Below are 11,022 nucleotides of genomic sequence, written 5' to 3' on the forward strand. Positions count from 1 at the left end.
TTGATTTTATTAAAAAAATTTAAATTTCGATGCGAAAAACTAAGCGCCTGCGCAAAGCTGGAATACGAGAAATATTTGAAGAAAGAGTGTAGAAATGATCAATAACTTGCAAAACATGTTTCGTTTCCAAAAAAAAAATAAACACTATTAAATTGAAGAAACAGTTCATGTCCAAAAACCCCGGAGGAACACCGAAAGAATTCTGTGTTTTAAATTAGCATATTTTGAATGAATTCGGAATGTCTAAGGTGGAAAAGAAACCAACCTTTCTATAAGGAAACAATTATAGAAAAAGAATTTTCTTACACTGTGTTCATGTCTCCGCCAGTAATTTGTGACGACATCATTTAAAAGCAGCTAAGGAGAACGACGACACTATTTATTAGATGTCCCATTCAACGAGCCAATGTGCCAATGTGCCAAAATGCGGGTATAAACAATTATTGATTATTTAATATCGGAACCGAGATCATATAAGTTAAATAATTAATTGGTTTTCACACACTTTTGAAACACAAATTATATGCTTTTTTACTGCAGACAAGTTGTTGCCCCAAAAGAGAGCATAAATCTTCCAATCAGGGCTGCCAACTATCCTTAGTTATGAGGTGCCATATTGAGGATAAAAAAGTGCCTAACAGAAAAATATAAGTGCCAAAAAAGGTGTCATTCCTTTTAATCATTCACATTTAGCAATAAAATAAAGCTACATTTTCCAAACAAAAGTGCAATGATAAAATAAGATAAACCAGTTGAATAGGCTTTATAAATTGGAAAATTTTAGTTGAGAAATGAAGTGCACGCAAAGGATTTCACAAAAATGTATTGAAATGTTATTTTTTTTTACAAAAGTGCCAGTTTGGCACTTTGTGCCAAATTGAAAAATTAAGTGCCATTTGAAGGGGGAGCCGCGGCGTAGCGTGACGTGGTGTGCGCACCGGTCGCGCGGATACGCGAGCGCACCAGGGTGGGAAATAAAGTCAATTGACCTTATTTCCGTTGATCTTATTACCTGTCACCCGGAATGCACTGCATACTTTGATGGCGCAAAATCTGTTCAAAAACTTTGCTTCTCGTACATATCGTCGCTGGAATAATGAAATAGTGTAACATGAAAAATATAGTTTTGAGAAAAACGAATTGGAAGTTTTTATAAACCATTACGAACCATACAAATACAATTTCCTTTTTCGGGAATAAATTAGTGAGGCAAAGAGGTATTTAAGAAAACTAAAGATTTTTCTAATAGATTAAAAGATTGTCTATCCAATGGTGCAATTATCGAATAATAGTGTATGTGGCATTTACACTGTTTCTTTATTCGAGCGACGATATGATGTCTTGCTGAACGCTTCATACCAGATTTGTGCACCGTAGAGCAGGACCTGCGCACGACGCTTGCGCATAGCTGTCTACGCTGTTGTTTCGGGCCTCCTACGTTCATCATAACCTTTGTTGGTGTCCCTGCCACCTTTTCGGCTTTCTCGACAGCATAATCAATGTGCGCCTTGAAGGTAAGCCTCGCATCAATCATTATGCCTAGGTATTTTAAGGCCGCCTTTGACGTAATTTCTTGTTGACCAACGTTTTTAGTCGCCACTTCTCTGACTTTTCTACTGCTTATTAGAACTGTCTCGGTTTTTGGTGCGAAAGTTCGAGTCCTGTTTCGGCCAGCCATGCTTGGATCTGAACGATTGAACTTTTTGCTGCGATAATTATTTCTTTTAGATGCTTCGCTACCACCACTAGCGCTATGTCGTCAGCAAATCCAACAATTTTCACTCGTTCTGGCAAGGATAGTCGTAGTACACCATCGTACATGATATTCCAAAGTATTGGACCCCGAAACGAACCCTGTGGTACTCCAGCCGAGACTTGTGTGTTCTTTGACACTGTTCTCCGTATTGTACAGTAGCACTCTATTTGCTAAGTGGTTGTCTACAATCTTGCGAAGGTATACGGGTACCTCGAATCTGCGTAGAGCGGCGTTTATATGTTTCCAACTTGCGATGTTGAACGCATTTTTTACATCGAGGGTGACAAGCAAGCAGTACTCCTTTGCTCCTCCCTTCCACCTTTCGCCACTGATTACGTCTTCCGCCAATTGCTTTACTAAACTGGCTACATCTACTGTTGACCGCCCCTTTCTGAAGCCGAACTGTGTCTCTGAGAGGCCTCCCTCTTCCTCGATTGCTTCTAACAATCCATCGCTGATTATGCGTTCGAACAACTTGCCCGTCGTATCCAACATGCATACAGGACGATATGCTGAGGGATCTTCTGGTGGCTTCCCAGTTTTCGGCAAGAAAACTAGCCGCTGGAGCTTCCATGCATCAGGAAATACTCTTTCTTTACAGCATTCGTTAAAACTATCGACGAACGCTTTAGGGTTCGCAGCTACAGCAAGCTTGAGGACACGATTTGGAATTGCATCCGGCCCCGGTGATTTTTTTTATCTCTAATTCACTTGGCCGCAAGAAGTACTTCTTTCGTGCTCACCAAGGGGAGCTCGAACATCGTAGCAGGAAAAATTTCCCTCGCAAAACTTGATTGCATTGGGAATAACGCCTTTATTATCGTCTCCAGCTTATTTGGGCATAATACCTGTGGTCGAACCGCTGCCATCAGCCTTTTCGTCACAACTTTATATGCTAAGCCCCAGGGGCCATTTTGGATACTTTCACACAAGCTAGTAGCGCATTTTCGCTTGCTGATCTTAATGGCTTGCNTTTGACACCGTTCTCCGTATTGTACAGTAGCACTCTATTTGCTAGGTAGTTGTCTACAATCTTGCGAAGGTATGCGGGTACCTCGAATCTGCGTAGAGCAGCGTTTATGTGTTTCCAACTTGCTGTGTTGAACGCATTTTTTACATCGAGGGTGACAAGCAAGCAGTACTCCTTTGCTCCTCCCTTCCACCTTTCGCCACTGATTACGTCTTCCGCCAATTGCTTTACTAAACTGGCTACATCTACTGTTGACCGCCCCTTTCTGAAGCCGAACTGTGTCTCTGAGAGGCCTCCCTCTTCCTCGATTGCTTCTAACAATCCATCGCTGATTATGCGTTCGAACAACTTGCCCGTCGTATCCAACATGCATACAGGACGATATGCTGAGGGATCTTCTGGTGGCTTCCCAGTTTTCGGCAAGAAAACTAGCCGCTGGAGCTTCCATGCATCAGGAAATACTCTTTCTTTACAGCATTCGTTAAAACTATCGACGAACGCTTTAGGGTTCGCAGCTACAGCAAGCTTGAGGACACGATTTGGAATTGCATCCGGCCCCGGTGATTTTTTTTATCTCTAATTCACTTGGCCGCAAGAAGTACTTCTTTCGTGCTCACCAAGGGGAGCTCGAACATCGTAGCAGGAAAAATTTCCCTCGCAAAACTTGATTGCATTGGGAATAACGCCTTTATTATCGTCTCCAGCTTATTTGGGCATAATACCTGTGGTCGAACCGCTGCCATCAGCCTTTTCGTCACAACTTTATATGCTAAGCCCCAGGGGCCATTTTGGATACTTTCACACAAGCTAGTAGCGCATTTTCGCTTGCTGATCTTAATGGCTTGCTTAAGCTCCTTGCGTTTAGCTCTGTATATAGCATGTTCGTCGGTAAAGCTTTCAGACCTTCTGGCACGCTGGTAGTTTCTTCTCGCTCTGTTGCATTGCAATCGCAAGTCCGCTATTTGCTCATTCCACCAATAAACTGGTGCACGTCGTCTGGTCGGGTATTTTTTCTTCATCGAAGCGTCGCACGCTTGAGTGATTTTGGCCATGAGGTAGCTCGTCATGTTACTAGCTACGTGGGGTAACGAAATGCCAGACGTCATGGCCAGCGTTGCCAGGTTGACGTTTTTAACGTCATTTGGACGTTTTTTGTATCCTGTTGACGTTTGGACGTTTTTTGTGTAAAAAATTACGTTTTTTAACTTTCCAGTAATTTTTCTCTGATACTAAATCTTGCAAGTAGAACTGTTTTTGAATTATTTTCTTAATAAATCTTTACAGGCTTTCTGTTTTGCAGCAGCTGCTTCAAAAGATAATTATTCTTTGGACACAGATGACTTAAATATGATGCAAACCAATTGTACGCGCATTTTTTTTGGATTCTTGGACAAAGGCTGGTTGTAAAAACACTTGGGGTTACGAGACTAATTGTAATGTTTGCAATTGCACATTAAAAGCCAAATCAGGAAGACTTAATCTATTGCAACACGCACGCTCGCAAAAGCATCAAAAAAGCTGTAGCAGCATAAAAAGTCAGAAAAAAGTAGGCGACTTTTTTAAGACTTCATTGAAAATGTAATGAACGCAAAAAAGGCTGAAATATTGCTATACTCCTTCTTAGCAGAACGTAATTTAGTATTTTCGACCACCGATCCCCTAACCAAATGTCTACAAGAAAAAAAATTATTAAAAATAAACGCGATCATGTAGCCGCTTTAAACTTGCACATTATTCCCTGAAATTTAATGGGCTATCAAACTGCATACTCAAAAAAAATTTAAAAAAATCTGAATAAAAAGTTTAAAATATAGCTGAAACTTTGCAGATTTTTTATAATTTTTGCACTAAGTTTGAAATGTGGATTTATATTTTGTTTGTTATATAATGAGCTTGGCTTTTATGGAAAAATAATAAACGTTAAATAAACAAAAGAAAAAAGCCCAAATCGATCAAAATATTGATGACTTAGTCAGCTGATCCCAAGTGTATGTATAAAATCATTTTTATATTAACGATCTCAAACATAACATTAAATAATAAACATTAAATAAACAAAAGAAAAAAGCCAAAATCGATCAAAATGTTGATGACTTAATCAGCTGATCCCAAGTGTATGTATAAAATCATTTTTTTATTAACGATCTCAAACTCAAAATGAATTATAAATGTGCTCTGTCGAAATGACATTTTAATATAATTTTACTGAGGTGATAGTTATATATGTACCCTTGTATACAATAAAAGTTTAATAAGAGCAATAAGAGCAAATTTGTACATTCATTTGAAAAAGACGTTTTTGGGTAGGAAATGACGTTTTTTCAGACCAAGAGGGACGTTTTCTCATGGCTAAGACCTGGCAACATTGGTCATGGCTACTAGCGCCTCTTCGTCTAGAGAGTTGACCTTCCTACCTGTTGTTGCTCTTGCACTGACTTTTCTGCTCTCTCTTTCCTCCTCGCAGTGTGGGTATGTATGTATGTATGTATATGTATCAACCTAGGTAATCCATACACATGTAGATAAAAATGTGGGTGATTTTATGAGTGTCACTTATACACATACATATACATGCATCCATGCATGCATCTAGTTATAAGAAGGGGCACAAAGTGATCCCTAAAGAAACCCATGTACATGCAAACTAGTACTTTGGAAAAAAAACAATATATATATATATATTATATATATATATACGTATATGGGCAAAATTCTACTAAATTATTACAAGGTTGAGTAAGCCAAATAAAATAAAAATAAATTGAACTAATCTATATAGATGCCCCAAACAACAAAACCCGGAACTAAATACATACTTATGCTGACTTAANATTTTTCTCTGATACTAAATCTTGCAAGTAGAACTGTTTTTGAATTATTTTCTTAATAAATCTTTACAGGCTTTCTGTTTTGCAGCAGCTGCTTCAAAAGATAATTATTCTTTGGACACAGATGACTTAAATATGATGCAAACCAATTGTACGCGCATTTTTTTTGGATTCTTGGACAAAGGCTGGTTGTAAAAACACTTGGGGTTACGAGACTAATTGTAATGTTTGCAATTGCACATTAAAAGCCAAATCAGGAAGACTTAATCTATTGCAACACGCACGCTCGCAAAAGCATCAAAAAAGCTGTAGCAGCATAAAAAGTCAGAAAAAAGTAGGCGACTTTTTTAAGACTTCATTGAAAATGTAATGAACGCAAAAAAGGCTGAAATATTGCTATACTCCTTCTTAGCAGAACGTAATTTAGTATTTTCGACCACCGATCCCCTAACCAAATGTCTACAAGAAAAAAAATTATTAAAAATAAACGCGATCATGTAGCCGCTTTAAACTTGCACATTATTCCCTGAAATTTAATGGGCTATCAAACTGCATACTCAAAAAAAATTTAAAAAAATCTGAATAAAAAGTTTAAAATATAGCTGAAACTTTGCAGATTTTTTATAATTTTTGCACTAAGTTTGAAATGTGGATTTATATTTTGTTTGTTATATAATGAGCTTGGCTTTTATGGAAAAATAATAAACGTTAAATAAACAAAAGAAAAAAGCCCAAATCGATCAAAATATTGATGACTTAGTCAGCTGATCCCAAGTGTATGTATAAAATCATTTTTATATTAACGATCTCAAACATAACATTAAATAATAAACATTAAATAAACAAAAGAAAAAAGCCAAAATCGATCAAAATGTTGATGACTTAATCAGCTGATCCCAAGTGTATGTATAAAATCATTTTTTTATTAACGATCTCAAACTCAAAATGAATTATAAATGTGCTCTGTCGAAATGACATTTTAATATAATTTTACTGAGGTGATAGTTATATATGTACCCTTGTATACAATAAAAGTTTAATAAGAGCAATAAGAGCAAATTTGTACATTCATTTGAAAAAGACGTTTTTGGGTAGGAAATGACGTTTTTTCAGACCAAGAGGGACGTTTTCTCATGGCTAAGACCTGGCAACATTGGTCATGGCTACTAGCGCCTCTTCGTCTAGAGAGTTGACCTTCCTACCTGTTGTTGCTCTTGCACTGACTTTTCTGCTCTCTCTTTCCTCCTCGCAGTGTGGGTATGTATGTATGTATGTATATGTATCAACCTAGGTAATCCATACACATGTAGATAAAAATGTGGGTGATTTTATGAGTGTCACTTATACACATACATATACATGCATCCATGCATGCATCTAGTTATAAGAAGGGGCACAAAGTGATCCCTAAAGAAACCCATGTACATGCAAACTAGTACTTTGGAAAAAAAACAATATATATATATATTATATATATATATACGTATATGGGCAAAATTCTACTAAATTATTACAAGGTTGAGTAAGCCAAATAAAATAAAAATAAATTGAACTAATCTATATAGATGCCCCAAACAACAAAACCCGGAACTAAATACATACTTATGCTGACTTAAATAAAATAAAACGGAAGTTATATAACTAAAAGAACCTAATATAACTCACCTAAGATAAAAAATAACGAAAATGCAACTAAAATAATTTTAAATAAATAAACGCTTAGAAATAACAAAGGAATGGCCACTTATAACAACGAACTTAATATAAATAACTAATAATAATAACAATTACTGTTTGTAACTTGGTTTTTTGAATCTTGAATTTTTTTTATGTGTCCGTCCGATACTTCCGGCCATGCCGGAAGCGAAGATGTTTGACAGGCATGACTGTTTCTCTGCTATGGCACAGGGAACAGGAGTGAATGCAAGGACCTAGCCCAGCCGACATGACTAGCCATAGTGCACCATATTGTGTCATGCGGACTGCGTTCACTGCTGTTCCCACAGTATGCGTACCATAACAGATGGCGCCCAACGGGGTAGCCTGAGGTCTGGTGAGGTTGACTGGTCCTGACTGGCACATGAGGCTTCACTATCTTCAAGTCTGGAGGGGCATTCCACTATGCCGGCTTCTCATTGCGGTTGGGTGGGCTGGGCCAAATAATGCAAACATTCCTTTTTGTTGTGTTGTATCTAAAATTTTTTTGTAGACTTGTGCCTTCCCAGGGTTAGGGGGTTCAGCATTCCCATTGACTTTACATATTACCATTTATATATAATATAGCCTGAAGTTTTGCATTACATGTATATGACCACGTATATTTAACTAACAAACTTATACGCTTTTGTACTAACTATCTATATTTTGATATTTTTTCGGTACGCATACTGAATAAAAGTTTGGTATTTTTTAATTTTTTTTTTATCGCGATCGGGTTTGGTAACCGCGGCACTTGGCTTAACCTCGATTTATTTTTCAATTTTATTTATTTTTTTTTGATTTTTTTTCCTCGGACTTTTAATCAGGCTCACGCTATCAAGCAAGCCTAATTTAACTTAATAAAAAACTTCTCGGATTTTCGATTTTGGTTTGAGTTCTGGGGGAGCCAAGCCTTCTGCACTTTTGTAGATTTTTAATCTGAACTTGTCTTGTCTGTTGAAGTTGATTCGCTATGTGGAACAGCAGCAAAGGCTTACGCGCAGTAGCTCAGTGAGAGGTAGCGGCGTTAAGTCAAGAGGGACCGGGAGAAATAACACTCCTGCTATGCCAGCAACTAATCCGTCGGTGATGCATTCACCTATTGCTGACCATACTGGAGGAGTTCCGCCTCCAATTCTGATGGCCAATCCCGCTCCGGGACTTAAAGTTGATAGCCGTCAAAGTTCGAACTTACTTGACACCTCACCACCCGGGACTTGGGTCCAGAATGTTTCCGCTACCTCTATGACCNCCGCTACCTCTATGACCATCCTTTCGGGAAGACAAGAAAATGATAGGTCTTTGCCAGGGAATACCGGTTTTGGTGAAGGTATTGCAGAAGATAGGAGTAGTCGGTTTATGGCGGAGCGCCTGCAGGAGATTCGTGGGTAGGGGTGCTTCATCAGCTCGTACGTACTTCGCAAGAAGAAATGAGATCTGAAATGATCAATCCTACACCAGCCACTTTGAATAACCGACCAAATTTTACCACCAATATTGTCGTTAAGCAAATAACACTCCTGCTATGCCAGCAACTAATCCGCCGGTGATGCATTCACCTATTGCTGACCATACTGGAGGAGTTCCGCCTCCAATTCCGATGGCCAATCCCGCTCCGGGACTTAAAGTTGATAGCCGTCAAAGTTCGAACTTACTTGACACCTCACCACCCGGGACTTGGGCCCAGAATGTTTCCGCTACCTCTATGACCATCCTTTCGGGAAGACAAGAAAATGATAGGTCTTTGCCAGGGAATACCGGTTTTGGTGAAGGTATTGCAGAAGATAGGAGTAGTCGGTTTATGGCGGAGCGCCTGCAGGAGATTCGTGGGTAGGGGTGCTTCATCAGCTCGTACGTACTTCGCAAGAAGAAATGAGATCTGAAATGATCAATCCTACACCAGCCACTTTGAATAACCGACCAAATTTTACCACCAATATTGTCGTTAAGCCACAGGATTGGAAGGTATGCTATGACGGCACCGGTAGCGTTTCAGTTTTTCTCTTTAATCTAAACACGTTGTGTGAGCGCACACAATGTACAGACGAACAGTTAATGGCAAGTTTCCACCTATTTTTGTCAGGGCGAGCTGAGGAATGGTACTGGTTGTTCACCAGGAAACATCTAGAGGCGACTCATCCTTTTTGTGTTATTCTATCAGACGGGAATTCAAGAGTGACCATAAGATCATATTGGATATCTCAATGCGTCGTCAGAAGGCTAATGAATGGTATGATACGTTTCATACAGATATATTAGCCTTGAACGCTAGACTAAGGGAGCCGATGTCGGAGATGGACATATTGAAGAGGAACGTTAACAACAGCCTGAAGTTGATGCTTTTCAATGCTGGTGCGCAGACCCTACATAAACTACGTGACGTTGCTAAGAAAGGAGAACAGATCCTGAAGGAAGCCAGCAGCCTGGTACCGAACTATTCAGGACGGCATGTCAACGAAACAATGGCTATCATACCGGATGAGTGGACAGGAGGAATGAATGGAGAAGTTGATCCACAAGTGGAAGCGCTAAATTTCCAGAGGACGAGGATACTGGACTACTCAGGAATACAGTGCTGGAACTGTGACAAGATGAGATACTCTTACATCTATTACGAGGAAGCCATTAGGAACGTGTTCTGCTTCAAGTGTGAACAGAAGGAAGTGGTCACTCCAAGATGCCCCAGAGATCACCGGCGACAGGGAAACCGGAACCCGAGTGAGAAGGCAATCGGAGATTCTCGTTCGGCACCCTAGCCCCCGAATCAGGGAGTACAGTAGCAGCAGCGGCCTGTACTAAACCAAAAAGTAAGCCAATCCTAGCCAGAACCGTTCGTTTGCATGGAGATGTCAGTAGTTCGGAGAGTAGTACCAGTCCGTCGAGGATTTCACCACGGGTCATCATTACCTTCCCAGATAGTTCCGATTCAGGGTGCACATTTTCTTCTACAGCCAATCCTCTGCAGGTTCGAATTCTTAGGCCTTCACGTAAGGCTGTCGCATGCCAGACTCAATTCCCAGTTAGTTTAGAGCAGTGCCCGCCAAACACTTTCCTGGGAAACGAACTATATTCGGCCTTTCACATGTACACAATCGGCTTCTTACACGTACACAATCCGAACGTCAACAGAAAGAGTAGAAGAGCAACAAATTTTATTTAGTTGCATGCAAACAATAGGCGAAGCAGGTTGATGACGCATTATTGTTGAATAAAGTAGGTACACTGAGTAGAATGAATGAATATTCATTCAAAAATTTTATAACACAATTCTTCGTACATACACCCCTAGAAATAGGTATGTATATGGTACCAGGTCATGTTTTTTCTTCATATTAAAAGAACTTTGTGAATTATGTATTTTTTTTTAATACCAGACTAGTCCTCAATTAAAACATACAATATGTTTTGTTATTTATCTTTTGGTTTAATCGTTATTTTAAATTGTTCTTAAATGTCAAGTTTTACCAAATTTTAAAATAAATATATATTAGATATATATATTTTTATCTATATATATAAAATTAAGTGGCAAAACTTCCTCTTAGCATACTCCTCCTAGACGGCTTGCCCGATATCAAAGAAATTTTCAGGGGTGATTGGGGTCTGTGTGGAGGGTGCACATAAGAAATTTCACGTGTGTATCTTTGCACGTTTTGCAAAAACAAAAAAACAAAAAATTTATTCTGTTTGGCTTTACGTGTTTTTTTCGGATTTCTATCATTCCTAGACGGCTTGCCCGATTTCAATGAAATTTTCAGGGGTGATTGGGG

This window comes from Rhagoletis zephyria, unplaced genomic scaffold (assembly GCF_001687245.7).
Source record: "Rhagoletis zephyria isolate East Lansing unplaced genomic scaffold, Rhagoletis_zephyria_1.1 Rzeph_scaffold_00729, whole genome shotgun sequence".
In the NCBI taxonomy this organism is placed as follows: domain Eukaryota; kingdom Metazoa; phylum Arthropoda; class Insecta; order Diptera; family Tephritidae; genus Rhagoletis; species Rhagoletis zephyria.